Here is a 22,793-nt window from a genome sequence, read left to right as displayed (position 1 = left end):
GGGGCCTCCATGCCCACTGTACCATCCTGGGGAGTGCAAAGCCACAGTCCATCAGATGGATAACCGACTCCACTGGTATTGGAGGAGGCATGGTGCCCAGAGTGCTTCGTGAACACCTGCTCGACACCGAACCGGCACTGTCAATGGACCAGCGGTGCTTGAGACGGCGGTGCCCAGCGGAGCGGTGCCTGAGATGAAGGGCCCAGCGGAGCGGTGCTTGACAGGAATGGCCCAGCAGAGCGGTGCTTGACAGGAAGGGCCCAGCGGAGCTTGACAGGAATGGCCCAGCGGAGCGGTGCTTGAGAGGAAGGCCCAAGCGGAGCGGTGCTTGACAGGAATGGCCCAGCGGAGCGGTGCTTGACAGGAAGGGCTCAGCGGAGAGGTGCTTGAGACGGCGGTGCCCAGCAGAGCGGTGCTTGAGAGGAAGGGCCCAGCGGAGCGGTGCTTGACAGGAATGGCCCAGCGGAGCGGTGCTTGACAGGAATGGCCCAGCGGAGCGGTGCTTGAGACGGCGGGGCCCTCTTCAGCGGTGCTCCTCACGGCGGGGCCATGTTCAGCGGTGCCTGTCTTGGCGGGGCCCTGTTCAGCGGTGCTCTTCACGGCGGGGCCCTGTTTAGCGGTGCCTGTCTTGGTGGGGCCCTCTTCAGCGGTGCTCTTCACGGCGGGCCCTGTTCAGCGGTGCCTGTCTTGGCGGGGCCGTCTTCAGCGGTGCTCTCCACGGCGGGGCCCTGTTCAGCAGTGCCTGTCTTGGCGGGGCCCTCTTCAGCAGTGCTTGTCCTGTCTTTCAAGGGAGCCAGACCTGACCAAGACTCCCCGCTTAGTCGCCCTCCGACCTTGCGGTAGCGGGGCCCTCCTGTGATGGAGTCTTGCGCCCGTGGGTGTCGTCCATCACACCCGGTATGGGGCTGGTGGGGCCCTCCTGGTGCGCTCGGCTGCTGCATGTCTTCTCCGCCCTGCTGCCCTTGCCCTCCTTCGCTGCAGCTCTCGGGCCCTTGCCTCCCTTAGTTGATGTGGCAGGTGACGTGGCAAGGCCACTCTCCGTGGTGGCAGCCGTCTCAGGCTTTTTGCGCCGGCCCTTAAGTTTTCTTGTCCTCTTCCCAGGGGGTGGGCTGGCTGTCCCCTTGCTGCTGGCCGATGTTCCTTCCCTAGGAGCTGGTGGACTCCAATAGCCCTGCACTATGGTGATACTAGATGCAGGGATGGTGGTGGCTGAGGTGCTCTTTGGACTCTTACCAGATGGAGGGGGTGGGTCAGGTGATGCAAAGAGGTTAATTTTGGAGAGGAAAAGTTTTTTAGGAGCAATGGGAACGGTAGGTGCAGTGGGTATGGGAGTGGAGGAAGAGGATGTGGTTGTAGGAGAGTCAAGTGTGCTGTCTTTGGGTGCAGGTGCTTGGGCTGGAGGCTGTCGTGAGGTGGATGGCTGTTGGGTGGGTGGCTGCCTGCGTTTGTGTGGTTTGGAAGAGGGGGTGACAGACACAGTGGCAGAGGACACATGGGACGTGTAAATGGCAGTGGGGGTGGTGACTGCACGTGTGCTGACTGTAATGGAGGGTGTGCTGGTGATGGAAGTACTGGCTGATGGTGGTGTGCATGCAGGTGTGAGTGGAGACGTCACAGGGAGGGAGGAGGGAGACGAGGAGGAGGGGGACACATAGGTGTTAGTGACTGTTGGCATGTCTGCATCTGGATGTTGTTTGTGTGAATGCTTGTGGGATCTGTGGTGCTTATGTCTGGATGAGCTTGCCTTGGGTGTTGAGGTGTGTGCAGACTGGTCTGATGGTGTGGATGGGATAGGCTGAGGAACAGGAGACTGGGACTGGGTGGAGGGAGTTAGAAGAGTTAGAAGAGGGAGGCATTGCTCAGATGCACCTCCACCCCCTGGATGGCATTCAAAAGGGTAGACTGCCCAACAATGAGCGTCCGGACGAGGTCAATGACCTCCTCACTGAGGGCAGCAAGGGTAACTGGGGCAGGGCCTGAGGTGCCTGGGGCGAAGGAGATGCCCGTCTTGGTGTGCGAGCGGGCACGGGGCGAACGCTGAGGGGCTGCTTGGAGGGCGGAGCTGGTGCGCTTGGTGGCGGCTGTACCTGTAGTTGCGGTGGGCACGGATGTTGCCGCCACTGCAAGGGAGCTCCCTTCCGAGGACGTGTCGGTGTCGCTGACGTCTCCACGGGTCCCCGTTGTGGAGCTCCCCTCGCCCTCCGTCTCACTGCTGAACTCGGAGTCCGTTGCATGGCCCTCCGGGGCCATGTGAGATGCAGCTCCCTCGTGCGCCGATGCCACTTCTCCTCCGCCTGATGATGCTAATGCACACATGCACAGGAAGAAAAAGAATATGGGTGGGGGGGGGAAATGAAGACAGGTTGAGTGCATGCATTGGCAACACCGTTGGCGGAGAGGACAGACACAGAAGCCCCCTGAACTACGCTGCGCAATCGGGGTACACTACTCAGTTCTTGTGACTAGGCCTACAGGTCTATGGACGACAAATGCACACATGGGTGATGCAGGACCATGGATAGCTGTACTTGGCACCCTACAGAGGTGGGGGGCGGGGGCACAGGGCCATGGCTAACGGAGGGGACTAGCCTACAGAAAGCGCCCTGGCCTTGAGTTACCCACATCCCTCCTCCCCCACCCAGACACCTCCACTGCGCGCAAAGATGGCAGAATGTGCTGATACTCACCCCCTTGTGTCTGCTGTGATGTCCTCACGTGCCCATCCAAATCGGGGTAGGCCACCGCCAGGATCCGGGACATCAGGGGGGTCAATTGGCGGCTGGCACCCCTCCTACGTTGGGAGGCCATCCCCAGCAGAGACTCGGCGGTCTTTCTGGTCCCGCGGCGGATGTCCTCCCACCTCTTTCGGCAGTGGGTGCCCCATCTGTTGTGGACCCCCAGGGCCCGGACGTCCTTGGCGATGGCACGCCAAATGTCGACCTTCTGATGGGCGCTGACCTATTTGACATGTACAGGGTGGGAAAGGAAATATCATCACTTTTCTGCATGGTAGATGTGAGTGGCCCCCCCTCCCCAACCTTGCCATGTGGCACATGTTCCCATCTGTCGTGCGTTGCACTCCTCATTCGCTCCCCTCCCCACCATCTTACACACACCCCACTCAACACAGGCATAGCCCATTCAGCGTGCACCCTGTGTACTAACCTGTTGGTCTGGAGGACCGTAGAGTAGCGCATACTGGGGGAGGACCCCATCAACAAGTTTCTCCAATTCTTCGGAAGTGAAGGCAGGGGCCCTTTCCCCAGTCGCAGCAGCCATTGTATCTCCCAGACCGAGGTCACAGCAGCACTTGCAGTATAGGTCCTCTCCTGTGGATGATCAGGTCTCGAGTGATTAATCAGATAGAAAATGGCGGTCACGCCCGCAGCGGTGCGTACCGCGGCGGTGCATACCGCGACCACCGGCGCACATCGTCATTGGCTCCTGAGACCCATAGGGTTCAATGTTAACCAATGCTGCTTTGCGCCGCGGTCTTCGACCGCCTACCGCCACTGTGTGCCACGCCAGAGCAGTGACCTCACAACCCACTGTCACACTTCACAGGTCAGGCAGCCGCCATTTCAAGGGCCCACATGGCATGATTTCTACTGCGTCACACAGGCCTAGGCCTTGCATTGCCACTCATACAAGCCGTTCCATGCATAGCGATTCATGTACTGTGCAAGCTGTGTGAACGAACCTGTGGGTTGCTTGACTCTGTGCTCCATGTTGTCCTTCCTAGGCACCGTCCGCTGGGACTTGCGAGGAGGAGGATGAATCCTCGCGTGTACAGACCGCTGGTGGACCTGTCGACAATGGAAGAACGACATATCATACTTACATACCGGGTTGACAGAGCAACTATACATGAACTATGTGCCCAGCTGGAGCCAGACCTGATGTCCCCCATCCGCCAACCCACAGGGATTCCCCCTCTGGTGCAGGTTCTGTCAGTACTCCATTTTTTGGCAAGTGGGTCGTTTCAGACAACAGTGGCCATATCATCTGGGATGTCTCAGCCTATGTTTTCTAAGGTTTTGTCCAGAGTGTTGTCTGCCCTGATGAAATACATGCGGAGCTACATTATTTTCCCTGAGGTGGGCGAATTGGCTACAGTGAAGGGTGATTTCTATGCCCTTGGACATATCCCCAACATCATTGGGGCCATTGATGGGACCCATGTGGCTTTGGTTCCCCCCAAAGACAGTGAGCAGGTGTACCGAAACAGAAAAAGTTATCATTCGGTCTGTTTGGCTGACCAGTACATCTCCCATGTAAATGCCAAGTTCCCTGGGTCAGTGCATGACGCGTATGTCATGCGAAATAGCAGCATCCCTTATGTGATGGAACAGCTACAGAGACACCGTGTGTGGCTAATTGGTGACTCTGGTTACCCCAACCTGTCGTGGCTACTGACCCCAGTGAGGAATCCCAGGACAAGGGCAGAGGAACGCTACAATGAGGCCCATGGGCGAACTAGGAGGATCATAGAAAGGACCTTCGGGGTCCTGAAGGCCAGGTTTAGGTGCCTGCATATGACAGGGGGATCCCTCATGTACTCACCAAAGAAGGTGTGCCAGATCATCGTGGCTTGCTGTATGCTTCACAATCTTGCATTGCGACGCCAGGTGCCTTTTCTGCAGGAGGATGGTCCAGATGGTGGTGTTGTTGCAGCTGTGGAGCCTGTGGAGAGTGAAGAAGAGGAAGACGACGGGGACGACACGGACAACAGGGATACAGTCATACAACAATACTTTCAGTAGCACACAGGTAAGAAACAGCCACCCCAATTTACATTTACTCGAGGCCTCATGCGTCTCCACTGTCTGTGTTTCCCCCCAGTTCCTGCTAACTGATTTGTGACTTTCCCTTCCCTTTTCAGAGCTGTATGACCCACTGCCTGACTTCAGCTTTGTTTGCCCATGGACTAAAGCTTATTGAAATTGGTATGTTGTCATCACAAAGTAACTGGACAATATTGAACCGTTATGCGTAATACATTTGTTAAGAATACAAGCAGACTCCTGTTTATTTAAGTGGAATAAGTGATTTATTTAAAGTGCTAGATATAGGTAAATGATTGGGAAGTGGGGATGGGTGGGGGTGGAGTAATGTCCATGGCAGAGTCCAGTTCTCAGTCGCACAGGTGCATTGTCCATATGCCTGTGGAAGTATGGAGCAGGGGCAATTCAAGGTTGGACAGGGTGACAATGTGGGACAGTGGGATGACATCAGGGGGTATCTTAGGCTGGCGGGGGTCTTGCAATCCTACTCTGTCTTCTTGTGAGATCTCAGGTTCCGCTTGCGGGGTGGTTCTTCTTCTGCAGGAGGTGGGGTTCTGGGGGCCTGTCGTTGTGTGGGGGCCTCCTGTCCACTGGCGCCGGCGGAGGTGGTAGGCTGTTCCTGGCCTGGGCTAGTGACAGGGGCCCTTTGGGGTGCCACATGGTCCCACAATGTGGTGACGATCTGGGTAAGGGCCAGGACGATGGTCCCCATTGCGGAACCGATGTTCCTCAGTTCCTCCCTGAACCCCATGTACCGTTCCTCCTGCAGTTCCTGGATCTCCTGGAACCGGGCCAGTACCGTCACCATCGTCTCCTGGGAGCGGTGGTATGTTCCCATGATGGTGGAGAGGGCCTCTTGGAGAGTCGGTTCCCCGGGCCTGTCCCCCCCCTGTCGCACAGCAGCCCTCCCAGTTCCCCTGCGTTCCTGGGCCTCTGTCTCCTGGCCGGTGTGCCCACTACCACTGCACCCAGGTCCCTGTTGTTGTTGGGGTGGTGGGTCAACCTGGGTGCCCTGTAGTGGTGGACACACCGCTGATTGACGTGCCCTGGAGACAGAGGCATGGGCCCGCTGGGTGGGAGCTGTGCTGGTGTTCCCAGAGGGGGTTGGGTCTGGTGTAGCCTGTGGCTGTCTGTGGGGAACTGACTGTCCAGAGGTCCCCGATGGGCCGGGCTGGTCGTCTGGCTCCAGGGAGACAGAGCTGCTGTCATCGCTGGGGGCCTCTTCTGGGGGTGGGATGGACATCTCTGGACCCTCCGTGGCGGTGTGGTGGCGTTCGGGTCCTGCAGGGGTATAAAGGTATGGTTATTGCTTCTGTGTGTGGCATTTCGTGTGATGGGTGGGTGTCCGTGTACCCATGTGCAGGCATTTCCTTGTGGGGGCTTTTGTGAGGGTGGCTTGTGGGGGTGATGTTTGTGTGCAGTGGGCATGCTTTGGTGATGGGTGTCCATGATTTGGGGTCGCATGCAGGGCTTGGTGTTGGGATGGGTGGGTTGTGATGGTGAGTCTTTTGCTAGGGGTTGGTGTGATGGGGAGGGGGTGGGGGTGGGGGTATGATTTGGCATGCAGGTGGGGTGGGGTGGGAAGCAGTAGTGAAGATTTGCCTTACCAGAGTCCATTCCTCCGCCTACTCCTGCGAGGCCCTCAGGATGCAGGATGTGCAAGACTTCCTCCTCCCACGCGGTAAATTCTGGGGGAGTAGGTGGGGGTCCGCCGCCAGTCTTCTGCACTGCAATGTTGTGCCTTGATACCATGGAACGCACCTTCCCCCGTAGGTCGTTCCATCTCTTCCTGATGTCCTCCCGATTGCGTGGATGCTGTCCCACCACGTTGACCCTGTCCACTATCCTTTGCCATAGCTCCATCTTCCTGGCAATTGTGGTGTGCTGCACCTGTGCCCCGAAGAGCTGGGGCTCTACACAGACTATTTCCTCCACCATGACCCTGAGTTCGGCGTCACTGAACCTGGGGTGTCTTTGGGGTGCCATGGGGTGGTGTGGTTGAGGTGTGGGGTGGCGTTTGTGGTGATGAGTGTGGTGCGTGTGGTGGTGTGTGGTGTTTGGTGCGTGGATTCTGTGTGGGTGATGGTGTTGTGTGCCTCTGTGTTGTGGGATTCTCTATTCTGTGCTCTGTCTCTAGCCTTCGTGTATTTTGACCGCGGCGGTGTGTACCGCCAATGGAATACCGCGTTTGAAAGACCGCCGCGTGGATTTGTGGGTCGGAATGGTATGGGCGTATTTCTGTTGGCGTGACGGTGGAGGTTTGGTCAGCGCCATTTTTTCGCTGACCTTTGGTGTGGCGGATTATTGAGGATGTCGAGTTTTCGGCGGTTTGCCAGTTGCGGGTCAGAATGACCGTGGCGGTTTACCGTGGCCGCGGCGGTGTTATGGCGGTCTTCTGACCGGCGGTAAGCGCCTTTTACCGCCGAGGTCAGAATGACCCCCTTAGACAGTTGTCCACAACCTCTGACTGGAAAATAAGTATAGAAAGTAAAAAGCAAATCAACCTACTTCGGTTCAGTCCCAAGTTCTTATAGACATAGAAAGCGAGTGCTCCATCGAGTACATGAAGAAAATGTACATCACCAGGCAATGTTCTCTCTATCTGTCTATCTATCTATCTATTTATCTTCTTGCTGTAGGAAAATGCCTCTGTTTACATTATCACTCTCATTTTATTGGGCTAATGCTGCAGTTGTTTTACTCTATGCACTGGGATTTTGCTAACCAGACTCCAGTGCATGTGGTCTGCCTTTAAGACATGTTGAAATTGGCTATATTCCTAACTGGAAACTTCAACTTACCTATAGATCTCTACTACATGGTACAAAGTGTACCTAGGGCTTGAGAATTAGATGTCACTGGTGGACTGCAGCACTCATTGTGCCACTCACTACAGTAACAGTATATACATGACTGTAGGCCAACCATTGTATCCTGGCTATACAGTTTTAAAACTTTAAATTTAACTTGTCAAAGTAACCTCTATTGACAGACATAGGTGGTCATTACACATGGATGTCACAGGAGCCTGACTAGGTGTAGTTGGCACTGTACACAGGTGGGGTGGGGTGCCACAGGGCCTGCCTTGAGTAGGGTGCTTGCCTACTAAAGTCACCCTGGCCTAGGGGAACCCACAGCCCACCTCCCCCACCCAGATACCTACAACGCGCGCTGAATCAGCAGAATGTACTCACCCCCTTGTTGCTGCTGTGATGCCCTCAAGCGCCCATCCAACTCCGGGTACGCCACCGCCAGGACCCTGAACATCAGGGGGTCATGGTGTGACGGGCACCCCTCCCACATTGGGAGGTCATCCCCAGCTGGGCCTCCGCCGTCTTCTTGCTCCAGCGGCGAATGTCCTCCCATCTTTTCTGGCAGTGAGTGCTCCATCTGTGGTAGACCCCCAGGGTCTGGACTTCCTTGGCGATGCACGCCAAATGTCCTTCTTCTGGTGGGCGCTGACCTACAGGAATAGTACAGGGGAAAAGGAGAAGATATTACCGCCCGCACCGTCACGGTCATTGGCCCGCATCCCTACCCTTGCCATGACGCACATGCACTCACCGTCTTTTCATGCACTCCTCATTCTCATCCCCCCTATCTTTCATCCACCCCACTCCACACAGGCATTGCCCATACAGCATGCTCACAATGTACTTACCTGTTTGTCTGGAGGACCATAGAGTAGCGTGTACTGGGAGAAGACCCCATCCACGAGTTTCTCCAACTCCTCCGTGCTGAAGGCAGGGGCCCTTTCCCCAGACACACGAGCCATTGTCTCTTCCAGACTGAGGTCACAGCAGCACTTGCAGTGTAGGTCCTCTCCTGTTGAAGATCAGGTATCAAGTGATTAAACAGAGAGAAAATGGCGGTCACGTCCGCGGCTGTGCGTACCATCACCGCCGGCGTACATCGTCATTGTCTCCTGGGACCCATAGGGTCCAATGTTAACCAATGCAGGATTGCGCCGCGGTCTTCGACTGCCTACCGCGCCGGTGTACAACGCCAGCGCAGTTACCTCATATCCCCTTGTCCCACTTTACAGGTCAGGCAGCCGTCATTTCATGGGCCCACACGGCATTATTTTTGACTGCGTCACACATATGTAGGCCTTTCCTAAACACTCATACAGGCTAATTTCGAATTGCTAATATTTTCAGAGTAAGCTGTGTTTACGTACCTCAGAATTGGTTGACTCTCTGCTCGCTGTTCTCCTCCATAGGCACCGTCTGCTGGGGCATGTGAGGAGATGGCGGCATCCTCCGGTGTACAGACCACTGGTGGACCTCTCAACAATGGAGGAGCGACATGTGATCATCACCTACAGGTTTGATTGTGCCACAATTCAGGAACTGTGTGCCCAGCTGGAGCCAGACCTGATGTCAGCTATCCGCCATCCCACAGGAATCCCCCCTCAAGTGCGGGTGCTGTCAGTACTCCATTTCCTAGCAAGTGGGTCTTTTCAAACTACAGTTGTATGGGTCTGTGGATGTCCCTATGAGTTTGTGTGCGTCTAACAGTTGTCCCTCGCCATTTGCAGGTGACTCTGGTTACCCCAACCTGTCATGGCTACTGACCCCAATGAGGAATCCCAGGACAAGGGTAGAGGAACGCTACAATGAGGCACATGGGTGGACTAGGAGGATTATAGAGCGGACCTTCGGCCTCCTGAAGGCCAGGTTCTGGTGCCTCCATATGACAAGTGGTTCCCTATTCTACTCACCAAAGAAGGTATGCCAGACCATTGTGGCCTGCTGTATGCTTCACAACTTGGCTCTGCGACGACAGGTGCCTTTTCTGCAGGAGGATGGTCCGGATGGAGATCTTGTGGCAGCTGTGGACCCTGTGGACAGTAAAGAAGAGGAAGCAGAAGAAGAGGACATCGACAACAGGAACACGGTGATCCTGCAATACTTCCAGTGAGACACAGGTAAGAAGACAACACTGCTTGCTACATCTGATTTAAATGTACTACCTCTCTACTGTCTGTCATTTTCACCCAGTGTATGGCCACTGAGTTGTCACTTTCCCTTACGATTTCACAGATGTGGGTCCCACTGTGTGACATCTGCTTTGTTTCCTCATGGACTATAGCTGTGTGACATGGGTATGTTGACATTACAGGGCATATTTATACTCCGTTTGCGCCGAATTTGCGTCGTTTTTTTCGATGCAAATTAGACGCAAAACTAACTCCATATTTATACTTTGGCGTTAGACGCATCTAGCGCCAAAGTTCATGGAGTTAGCGTCATTTTTTTGCGTGAACACCTTCCTTGCGTTAATGATATGCAAGGTAGGCGTTCCCGTCTTAAAAAATGACTGCGATGCATACGCGTCGTATTTAGGGGCATATTTATACTCCGTTTGCGCCAAATTTGTGTCTTTTTTTTCGACGCAAATTCGACGCAAAACTAACTCCATATTTATACTTTGGCGTTAGACGCGTCTAGCGCCAAAGTTCATGGAGTTAGCGTCATTTTTTTGCGTGAACACCTTCCTTGCGTTAATGATATGCAAGGTAGGCGTTCCCGTCTTAAAAAATGACTCCGATGCATATGCGTCGTATTTATACTCCCGGGCAAAAATGACGCCCGGGAGTGGGCGGGTCTAAAAAACCTGCATTAGCGCCGGATTTTAGCGCCTGGGTCAGGGCAGGCGTTAAGGGACCTGTGGGCTCAGAATGAGCCCAGAGGTGCCCTCCCCTGCCCCCAGGGACACCCCCTGCCACCCTTGCCCACCCCAGGAGGACACCCAAGGATGGAGGGACCCACCCCAGGGACATTAAGGTAAGTCCAGGTAAGTATTATTTTTTTTTTTTTTTGTGGCATAGGGGGGTCTGATTTGTGCCCCCCTACATCCCACTATGCCCAATGACCATGCCCAGGGGACAGAAGTCCCCTGGGCATGGCCATTGGGCAAGGGGGCATGACTCCTGTCTTTGCTAAGACAGGAGTCATTTCAATGGGGGATGGGCGTCGTAAAAAAATGGCGCAAATCGGGTTGTGCCGATTGTTTTGCCTCAGCCTGACTTGCACCATTTGTGGACGCCCATACGCCATTTTCCCCCTACGCCGGCGCTGCCTGGTGTACGTCGTTTTTTTTTAACGCACACCAGACAGCGCCGGCGGCTAACGCCGGCTAACGTCATTGAATAAATACGGCGCCCGCATGGCGCTTCAGAATGGCGTTAGCCGGCACTAATTTTTTTGATGCAAAACTGCGTTAGCGCAGTTTTGCGTCAAAAAGTATAAATATGGCCCCAATAGTCCCGGGCAAAAATGACGCCCGGGAGTGGGCGGGTCTAAAAAACCCGCATTTGCGCCGGATATTAGCGCCTGGGTCAGGGCAGGCGTTAAGGGACCTGTGGGCTCAGAATGAGCCCAGAGGTGCCCTCCCCTGCCCCCAAGGACACCCCCTGCCACCCTTGCCCACCCCAGGAGGACACCCAAGGATGGAGGGACCCACCCCAGGGACATTAAGGTAAGTCCAGGTAAGTATTTTTTTTTTTTTTTTTTTGTGGCATAGGGGGGCCTGATTTGTGCCCCCCTACATGCCACTATGCCCAATGACCATGCCCAGGGGACAGAAGTCCCCTGGGCATGGCCATTGGGCAAGGGGGCATGACTCCTGTCTTTGCTAAGACAGCAGTCATTTCAATGGGGGATGGGCGTCGTAAAAAAATGGCACAAATCGGGTTGTGGCGATTTTTTTGCCTCAGCCTGACTTGCACCATTTCTGGATGCCCATACGCCATTTTCCCCCTACGTCGGCGCTGCCTGGTGTACGTCGTTTTTTTTAACGCACACCAGACAGCGCCGGCGGTTAACGCCGGCTAACGTCATTGAATAAATACGGCGCCCGCATGGCGCTTCGGAATGGCGTTAGCCGGCGCTAATTTTGTATAAATATGGGCCTACATTTGAATGAGCATTTTGTCACTTTAATTGCTAATACACTATTTCGAAATCACAGACAGACTCCTGATTGTTTTGTGCATTAAGGGTGTTTATTTAAGTGCTCAATATCGGAGGGGGTTGTAAAATGGTGAGGGGTGATGGTGGAGGAATGTCCATGGCAGAGTCCAGTCTATTAGTCTCACAGGTGCATTGTCCAAAGGGGCATAGGAAGTGGAGCTGGGGCAGTTTAAGAATGGACAGGGTGACAAGGTAGGACAAAAGGATGACAATCAGGTTGGTCTCATTTCTTGGCGGGGTCTTGGCATCGTTCCCTGTCTTTGTCCTGGATCTCAGGGACCATTTGCGGGGTGGTTCTCTGTCTGCAGGGGGTGGGGTGCTGGTGTGGTGGTCCTGTGGCGGTGCCTCCTGTCCACTAGCGCCGGTGGAAGTGGTGGGCAGTTCATCGTCCAGGCTAGTGTCAGTGGCCCCTTGTTGTGCCACAGTGTACCTCCTGGTGTTCACGAGTTCCTTCAGCACCCCTACAATGGTGCCCCGGGTGGAATTGATGGATTTGAGTTCCTCCCTGAAGCCCAAATACTGTTCCTCCTGCAGCCACTGGGTCTCCTGAAACTTGGCCAGTACCGTTGCCATCGTCTCCTGGGAATGGTGGTAGGCTCCCATGATGTTGGAGAGGGCCTTGTGGAGAATGGGTTTCCTGGGCCTGTCCTCCCCCAGTCGACCAGCAGCCCTCCCAGTTCCCCTGTGTCCCCTGAACCGTGTGCCCACTGCCGCTGCCCCCAGGTCCCTGGTGTTGTTGGGGTGGTGGGTTAGTCTGGGTTCGCTGTAGTGGTGGACACACTGCTGCTTGACGTGTCTTGGGGACAGAGGTATGGGCCCGCTGGGTGGGTGCTGTGCTGGTGTTTCCAGAGGGGGAAGGTCTGTAGTGGCTTGTGCCAGTGTGAGGGGAACCGACTGTCCCGAGGTCCCAGATGGGCCGGGCTGGTCATCTAGATCCAGTTGGAGAGAGTTGCTGTCATCACTGTGGACCCTCCTGTCCGGTGACGTTGGGTAGGGGTCCTACAGGGGTGTAAAAGCATGATTATTGCATCTGTGTGTGCCATGGTGTGCAATGGGTGGGTGACCCTCTACCCCAGTGCTTGCATTCCTGTGTAGGACCTTGTGTGATACTGGTTTAGGGGGGTGTATGGGCATGTGCAGTGGCCATGCTTTGGTGATGGGTGTCCATGCTTTGGTGTTGCATGCAGGGCTTGGGTTTGGGATGTGTGGTTTGTGACATTGGGACATCTGTGAGGAGTTGGAGTGATGGGGGTGAGACCGAGGGTGGGGGTATGTGATGGCATACAGGTAGGGTGGGGGATGAAGTAGTAAAGATTTGTCTTACCAGAGTCCATTCTTCCAGGTACTCCTGCGAGGCCCTCAGGATACAGTATAGCCAAGACCTGCTCCTCCCATGTTGTTAGTTGTGGGGAAGGAGGTGGGGGTCTGCCGCCTGTCCTCTGTACCGCGATGTGGTGTCTTGAGACCACGGAACGCACCTGCCCCCGTAGATCGTTTCACCTCGTCCTGATGTCATCCCTATTTCTTGGGTGCTGTCCCACTGCGTTGACCCTGTCCACGATTCTTCGCCATAGCTCCATCTTCCTAGCTATGGAGGGATGCTGCACCTGTGATCTGAATAGCTGTGGCTCTACCCGGATGATTTCCTCCACCATGACCCTGAGCTCCTCCTCAGAAAACCTGGGGTGTCTTTGCGGTGCCATGGGGAGGTGTGAGTGATGTGTGGGGTGGTGTGTGTTGTGATGTGTGGGGTGATATTTAGAGGTGTGTTGTGTGAGGTGCGTGGATGTTATGTGGGTGATGGTGTTGAGTGCCTGTGGATGCAAGTTTGTAGATGGTGGTGTCTTGCTCTGGCCTTCTGTCACAATTGTGGTCATAGGGGATTGTGGGTGATGTGGGTGTGTGTTTTACATTGTATTGGATGTGTGGGAGTGGTGTGTGTATGTGTATGCGGTGTGTGTATTTCGAATTGTCCAATGTGGTAGTGTTTTGTAAGTGTGTTTGTAATTTTGAGCGCAGCGGTGTGTCCTGCCAATGGATTACTACAGTTGAAAGACCACTGCGTGGATTCGTGGGTCGTGATAGTGTGGGCGTATTCCTGTTGGCGTGACGGTGTTGGTTTTGTTATCGCCAGTTTATCACTGACCTTTGGTGTGGCGGACTTATGTGGGTGTCTAGATTTTGGCGGATTCTGTGCTTTGGTTCATAATGACCGTGGCGTAATTCTGTGGCCGTGGCGGTGTGTTGGCGGTCTTCTGCACTGCGGGAAGCGGCCTTTACCGCCAATGTTGTAATGACCCCCATAATCTTTCCATTTAAATATTAATAATGATGTGAGGACCTCTTAGACTCGTATTGGTTCCCCCTGTTTTTAGCTCCATTTATTTTATTTGACATTTAATTCTCCCCTTTATTTTGGGCTTCTTTTCTAATGACTAAGGAGTTTCCTTCACTATTTACAGTGGCTATTGGGACCATTCCAATATGGCCGCCCACACTTAGAATGAAGCACAGTCTCTGTTTTATGTTCCCATAAAGAGGGCTTCCAATGGTAGCCACAGACATTTGTCAGTACTGCCTTAAAAGGTCGCCCGTCTCCCGAGCCCAGATACTTCTAGGTTCGTGGATGACAGGTAGGTCAACATACTGCAGCTTCTCCTGCCACTGTGAATAGCCCAACTGGGCCATGTGATGTTTAATTCATCTTTTGGTGGTTAACGTGTTCCAAACTATTTTGTACCTAATTTTCAGTAGCCGTTGGTAGGAGCTGTCAATTGATCATGAAAGGCTGATGCCATTTGTGTTATGATTTTATCAGGATAATACTGGAGCAGGGTGGGGCCTTGTAACCAAGTTTATCTTGTGTTTTTTTCCTTACTAATTGAGGATTATGATTTTGGAATTTCACTGTCAATTTAATGGGGACACTTTCAACTTCAAGACAGTGATACACTTACCTGTTGACGGTTGTTTGATCCTGCACAGGAGCTTTTGTCAGTGCAAATTGTAATATGCACTCCAGATTCCACTATGAATCGCATATTCTTATTGATTGCATACACTTAACATTGGCAGTAACATTAGAGGAGCTTAGCACCGTCATTTTCAGCACATCTCTATTGTTTAGGGATTTCATTCATAAACACTCTTCTAGGGATATCCAGATCATTGTATCTGTTAATTCCCTCTTCCTGTTTTTAACTTTGACATAGGCTCCACCCACTCAGAGTAAAAGTTACAGAATTGGCACCAATAGTCAATCTTAGCCTTCACTTACCCCAGTTTCTCACCCATCATAGACCAGAAAACAATGCACATCTCTGAACTTTTCTCTGGCACTTTATCTAAAAAAGATCTCCAGCAAAGAGCCCTCTTGTGGGTCTATTGGGCATTCCAGCGCTGGCCCGACAAGGAGCAAGTCCAAAGATGAAGCACACCACCTAATGATGGTTGAGGGCTCTTGCTCCTAAACAACAATTGTTTGGGTGACCTTCTACTCCTCTCCAAACTGGGATTTTGCACCAGCCTACTTCTGAACAGTGTACTTATTGTTTATTTCCTCTGGCAGAATAACAAACTGGGCTCTGCCCAGGAACTTGATTAACTTAAAAAGAAGCCTACCACGCCACCAGCAAATATTAGGTGACACCTGGCCTGGACCCTTCTTGTTACTCCAGTCAGACAAGCATTAATCCCCATTGATGGAGCTGCTCCCAGAATGGACTTGAATTGACTTCAGAGGAAGGAATGCTCATTTCTCTGGCCACACCACTGGCAAGATTTGGGATTTCTGTAGGGATTGTTGGCAGTATGACACACATGAACTGCTGCAAAACTGGGTAGAGAGATGCCCAGGAGCATTTGCATGATGGTTAGAGAAGGGGCAGACATCACTCATACCCACAGGTTAAAGCTAGGAATACAGGTGGCAAGCCTGGGGACTCTTTTCATAACACTACTTGAACTGTGCAAGACAGAGGAAGGACTGCACCTGCTGTTAAGGCTTGTGAGGAGATCAGAAAGGATTGACCTGCTCTCACTTGAACCCAGGGTACGGAAGTAGACTCCAGGGATCAGATGGCTGACCTCATGCTAAGCTGCATGGACACAACAATCTGCTAGAAGCCCTTTACTATAAGAGCCCAGCTAACCAGTTCCAACTAGAACTGCCCTGAACACTGCTGGTGGCTTGTACTCAAGTGAGTCTTGACACCCAAGTGATGTTCCTGAGATCGTAGGACTCTTGACTGTGGTACAGTTCACTCCTTCTGAAAAAAACTGGAACTTACAAACATTTAGGCTTCAAAGACGTCCTGGATGATTGGTTCAAACCTACCAAGTCAATCCAATGAAGTTGCATTGTCACTTGCTACTTACCTTTCTGCAGCAACAAATCCAGTTCAGTGAGATCTCACAAAAAAGGTATCTAGCCTTGTCAAGCCCTCTTCTGCATCAGCTTGCAGCCTTGCCCAACTGGTAGAATGTGAACTTCAAAAAAGTGGCTAAGTTGGAACAAAAAGATCTTTACTGGACAAAGGTGCCAAAAGTATGTGGCTGGTGTGAGGCCTTCCTTCTGTGAAACTTTTGAATTTCTATAATTTAGAGCAGCAGTTCCTAACCTGTGGTCTGTGGCCCGCAGGAGTCCATGACACATTCCCAGGGGGTCCACAGGCCTGGGCCAGCAGGAAGGCACTTCTCCAGATGGGGCCTCTGACATAAACACATGCATGTTTTTATATTTATTTCTTCCTTTGTGCAGCAGTTTTAAAACCACTGAAAAGTTCCTTGTACATCTAGCAGCTCCTGGGCAAAAATAAGGGCCATATTTATACTTTTTTACGCAAAACTGCGCCGGCGCAGTTTTGCGTCAAAAATATTACCACCGGCTAACGCCATTTTGGTGCGCTGTGCTGGCACCAAATTTATACTTTGACGCACTGTGGCGCAAACCACAGGTGGGAGTCATTATTTTTGACGCACACCGCAGAGTCAAGTCGTAAAGCAAAACAACGTTAACGCGGCGGTAATGACTGTGGGTCGATTCACGACCCCGCAAACCGGATATGCGCAGATAATTAAACTAACAGCCTATACTAACCTGACACTAAGCCCACTAACTATAAGAACAAGGAAAGAGGAGAGAGGGGAGGGAATCATGTCCATCAAAAAATGTCTAGAGGTTGGCCCTCCGGAGGGTCCTCTTGATAGACTTAACACGCCGGTTAATGTGGCGCACATCCCGACTCAGGTGGCTCAACTTGCGCAGCACACAGTCCATCTTACGTTCCATGTTGTGGAAGGCTGCAGGGTCAACAGATGGAGCTGTGGCAGTCTGGGTACCGGTGGAGAAGGTCTGTGTGTGTGTGGTGCCAGGCCCAGTGGGCTGTCCTGCACCGGTAGCAATGCTGGGGCCTGGAAGTCCAGCAGATGTAGGACCAACAGTCCCAGCTGTGGGTGGGGCCACCTGGCTTGAATTGGTGGTTGTGCTGGTGGTGGCTGTGGTGGGCAAAGTAGGGCCACCCTGTGGGAAGGCTCTACATGCCCCGGAGGCCCGTTCATGGCGATATCTCCGGGCCATCCTCCTGAACCCCGACTCCACCAGCAGGATGTGCTGGTATCTCATGGCCCGGTGCTGGAATTCACAGACCTGGTCTGGAGTCATGTTTGCAGCTGTGAAGACAAATGCAGATATTCTACATTAGTAACTGCATTGTGTGAAATGGCACAAGAAGTTAATCAGACAATACATCTACTGTACTTGTAACAGCTGATATCACAATACAGATCATTGAATGTCCCTGAGGAATTACCTGGCAGGCCAGCCTACAAAGGTCACATCACACATAGCACATCCATAACCTACAATATGGGTAACAACTGGCTTTGACTTGCAATCTGAATTCTGCCAGTTATCAGCTAAGAATTATGCAGCATATCCTCCGCCAAGACCTGGGCTACAAATGTCAGTGTTGTAACTGGACTTGCCAGTATAGTACCAAGTTGCAAACCTTCGTGTGTATACTAGGTTCCAACCAAACAGTCACTTATTCACATGTATGTGTAACATACTGGTAGCATCAGTACTAGATACCCCATTCACAAACCAATGCCCTATCAATTTCCAACAACATGTACACCTAGGAGTGTATAGAAAACTCCACACATGTTTGGCTCTACACACACACCACAGGTAAGGTCTATCAACAATTAGGAGTCAGCAAACACTAGACCAATCATAGGGCCACACATGTCAGGAAATGCAGAACTTGGTACACAACATATACTTCCACTAAGGCCTGACTTACATCAGACACATAGTTGCAAGAACACCCATGATCATGAATTGCATGCACACCTAGGCCATTGCACTCAAGTTCCACATACTTGTAGCACTACATGTGGAAGTACATGCTGCTAGGAGGTTCTACCTACTGTTTCATAATTACGTTGGTAAATAGGGAAGCAGATGTCTATTGGAAAGCTATTTGCTGTAGCAATCTTGGAGAATGTGGGTCTGACAGGCTGACTAAATCGGAGCTGACTTCCAGTGCGACTCTTGTTGATACAAGTGTCATCCACATGACTAACCCCCTGTACTCAGAGTGGGGCGTACAGGAATGGCCTACAAGCCATACATAGTACCACTGGATATGCATTGGCCAACTCAAAACATGTGAGAAACTGAATTCTCACTCAAGGAACAAGAGAAATGATTGCCCAACGCATCACACCTTGCTCTGCGTTCAACACACACGAGTCCATGACCAGCAAGCACAACACATAATAGACATATCAACACTTACTGGAGTGGTTGGGTTCCTCACACGTTGCCACCTCTTCCACAGTGTAGGGTGCTCGTCCACCTGTAAGGTATGAAAGGAAGAAATGTGCTCAAAATCTGTGCACAGTGCAACAATTTCATAAACATATACAATGTGTAGGCTGAATAAGGAAATGGCAGCCATTCAGACATGATGGTACTGCATCTGATATATCACGGCCAACTTGTACATAGCATGGGTCTCCTGTGACAGTTACACACATATCTGAACACATACATTGGCCCTATCATGTGGTTGCAAACATGCCCCGTAATTGGTGACCAGAAAAAAATATGGAGTGTAATCGTCTCATCATGTGCATCCAAGAGAGACATCCAAAGCCTGGTTACTTGAGGACTGCATTACCAGTCAAACATGCCTTGTTGCCATGACTCATTAATGACACATAGGTACAATGTACAGAGGGAGGGGCAGGGACTTTTCTAAGCCCCCCTGTTGTTACATTTGATTCAATTGATGTGGCCCAGCTATGATGATTTTCACCAACCATGGAGATGTGAAGCCATGTGCATACACTTGGACTGCCATCCATATTTGGAATGTGGCACAACTAACTCCAACAAACATTCTAAGATGTTAGCTGAGGGCACCTTACACCTGTTCACGATGTTTTCAAATCCAGATCTGACATGTATCCAAAAAGATCAAGGAACACAAGAATCAAAAACATTCATAGTACTTCTGTGAACGCTTTACTTCCACACTCACCAGGCTCACATGAGACATATGTCTGAGCCACTTTGCTATTATCAATTGACATGAAGGCAGCACTCATTTTCAGCATCATGTAGTGATTCCAAAGTCAGTCTAGCTATTGTGTCAACAAAGTTAGCCAATATGTTGGTACATCTTTACTTCTCTGTCATTAGTACCCTATATAGACATGATTGGCTCCTATTTAGTTTGGTTGTCTGACAAAAAGGCTGCACCAATTTACTTCATGGAAAAGTATCCTGTAAGTTTGCTGAGCAGGTGCTACCTGACAGCTAGCAATTGTGATCCTTGCCATAGTGCATCAATTATCCCTTTATGTTTCCCCAGCATTACACACAGTCAGCAAGTTAGCTGGCAGACATAGTACAAATCCTCTTATGTCACTACAGAGCATTTAATCGTTCCCATTTACATGATTAGTACTCACCAACAGTGCCACCAATCATGATTCCCAGGTGGTCCAAGAGATCCTGCTCCCTGGTGATGAGGTCAGCCCAACGGTGCTTCAGATGGTGGTCACTCCTCTGGCTAGCATACACACGCTGCAGGTGATGCAGCACCTTTCCCCACCGGATTCTGCGCGCCTCTGTTGGATACCCCTGTATCACCCTGCCCCCTGCCTGGATCATGAGTGGCAAGAAATGGCACACAAGCCATATGAACCCCCCCAACTTCTCTTCACCCATCCTGCCAAGACGTGGCATACCAGACATACTGGAAAAGTGAAAGGGAATAGGGGTAAAAGAAATAGAAAGGGAAAAAGGGGGAAAGTAGGGGTACAAATACAGATGAAAAGTAAACTTAACCACTAAAAAAGCCCAACTATCCCCAAACTAACACTACCCACAACAGACTCTCACAAATAACAAAAACACAAGATGAATGGACAAATGTAGACAAAACACAGTAGTACAGTATACAGCAGCAATATTTATTTCACAAATGGAATTTACAGATTGCACACACAACAAAAAAGCACAAAATCTCAGGACACCACTCTCTACACAGCCACACAGTCTAGAAGGATCATAGACTGCAAAGTGAAAGTGAAAGTACACCCACTGTACATGATCTGTAAACAGGATATCCTATTACATCACTTCCTGTATGAAATGTCCCGCCTTTTTCGCGTTATGCGTAATTTTTTGTCTACCAAAACTGTATTTGCGTCATTTTTTTTGACGCACACGAGTGAAAATTAGCCTGCATCCACATAATAGTACATGGCCTGTACAAATATCTGGATGCCGGCTAATTTTCTCTCCTGTGCGTCAAAACAAATGATGCAAATAGAGTTTTGGTAGACAAAAAATTACGCATAACGCTAGGAACGTAAAAATTTCAGTGCATTAACTGGTTTTGTGCAATTTTTCTTGTTTTTTTGTTATGTTACATTTGGGACACATCAGAGATAGGCTGATTGAAGACACTATGGTGTTGATGGTGTATGTTCACATGTGTGACATCATACTGCAGCGGACCATGGTCCGCTACTCCCTTCACAGTATTTTTACGGTTGGCTGACACAATAGTTGGTCATAAGTGTGGCCTACATATATGTGTTCCACAAATTGTGCATGTTTGGCATAAGGAGAGGATAGCAATGTGACGCACATATGTACAATACCTAAATGTCTTTGGCTCAAAGTGTGTGCTTTGGCAACTAATGTATTTGTTGACCAAGTGTGTGTGTATCACATGAAGCATAAATGTACATATGCTTGTATGAATGTGACGTCCACGTGTCCAATACTTAGATGCAAGTCATTGTGGAAATGAGAGAGGGCATGTGTTAGTCATACATGTAGCAACATCCGTAATGTGGACTTCCAAGATTTAGGGTAACGTAGACACCACATGTGAAATAGCATGCACCAGATAGATGGCAGACGCTTGTTCATGTCAATGGTCCACATTTTCAACATCCTATGTCCTAGAGTATTGGTAACAGCTTCCTAGGCACTAGTTGGTGAATCCCACAGTGAGTCATACACATGCATTGAGGAAGTGGGTACCATGTTGTTTGCACAGACAGACAAGGGTGAATCTCAAATTGATGATGACACCCCAGTTTAGGCCATAGAAGTGAGCCCCAACTATCAAGTGGCTGTGGTGGACCAGCATACAAGACAGCACGTGTCCACATATTTCCAGTGATCAATTGCACATAGGTGTCTTGTTTATGTGTGTGGTCCAATTATCATCCTGTATATTGTTTGGGGTGTAATTTGTCACAGTTCGGTCCAGGACTCATCATGAGTCAGTGGCAGCTATTCCTGTATCTACTGAGTATCCTTGGTTGATCAATGTGAGTAAAGTGGATGTGGACATGTGAACCTACATGGGGATGCTCCCACCCTGTCACTAAAGACGTGTAATGAGACAGTCAACAGGGGAAACTTGGTGTGCTGAGTGAGATAATGTCTCAGGTGTCATGTTCCGGCAGGTGTCATTACAACATTTGTACACAGGTTAGCCTCTGCCATTCCCACTGCATCTGGGAACATCATAGCCTCTGTGCTGATTATTCTCGCAGCTATTCACCACACACGGCCCATCAATATGTTGTGAGCACTGTGATTCTGTGTGTGAACTGTCATGGTCCTGACGTGTGTATTTTTCATGGACATTATCAGAGATTGCTGGTTGTGCTGAAAGCCCCGTACCCAAATCCTGCCTACGACCCTGGGACACTATCACACTTTGTAATTCATGCATAAATGAGACCCAGACAAGGGATGGGCCATGAATTTTGCTTTCCCCAGAGGATTTTACTCAAATGATACAGTTAAAAGGCAGATAATGCTATACAATGTATTTGTGTATGCATTGAAGAAGCCCATGCCCAATACCCCCTGATGAATGAGAGGTTTGCTAACGCAAGTGTGGTACATATGTAGACACAGGGATACTTTAGTGTCACGCACAGACAGATGCCAGTCAGGCTGACAGAATGCAGGGTGATTCAGGATCTAGCAATTTGACAAGTTACATAATCAGTGGTCTGACTCAGACTGTTTGGAGGACAAACTAGACAGTTGACATGTCAAACTGTGTATGTCCTGTGTTTTTGAAGGTGACAAATAAACTCAATGGCTGTGTTACACAGCTTAATTAGTATCAATGCTTAACGGTGTAATTGACTAAATGGCAACTCCTATGCTGTTCCAGGCATCAGCAGGGGCAGTGCTTTTTGAAATGGGTGATGTGCATGGAGGTGATCACAGGTGTGGGTTGCATCTGTTTCTCACCAGTCCTGTAGGTGAGATTTGCATTCTAAGGGCTCACAGACATTTTCACATGGGAAGCAATCTACAGGTGCTAACAGGGCTTTGAAAGTAGAAGACAGTGTATAAATTAACCTGACGTCCATGCAGTCAGATGTTCTATGACAATGGCATACCATAGGAAAGGGTGTAGCACACTGGATTGCTAATGCTGGTCTGTGTGTGTAGAGGAGGGAATATCAGGGTACA

The sequence above is a fragment of the Pleurodeles waltl genome, chromosome 3_1, assembly GCF_031143425.1.
Source record: "Pleurodeles waltl isolate 20211129_DDA chromosome 3_1, aPleWal1.hap1.20221129, whole genome shotgun sequence".
Taxonomy (NCBI): Eukaryota; Metazoa; Chordata; class Amphibia; order Caudata; family Salamandridae; genus Pleurodeles; species Pleurodeles waltl.
Note: the sequence above shows the minus strand (reverse complement) of the source record.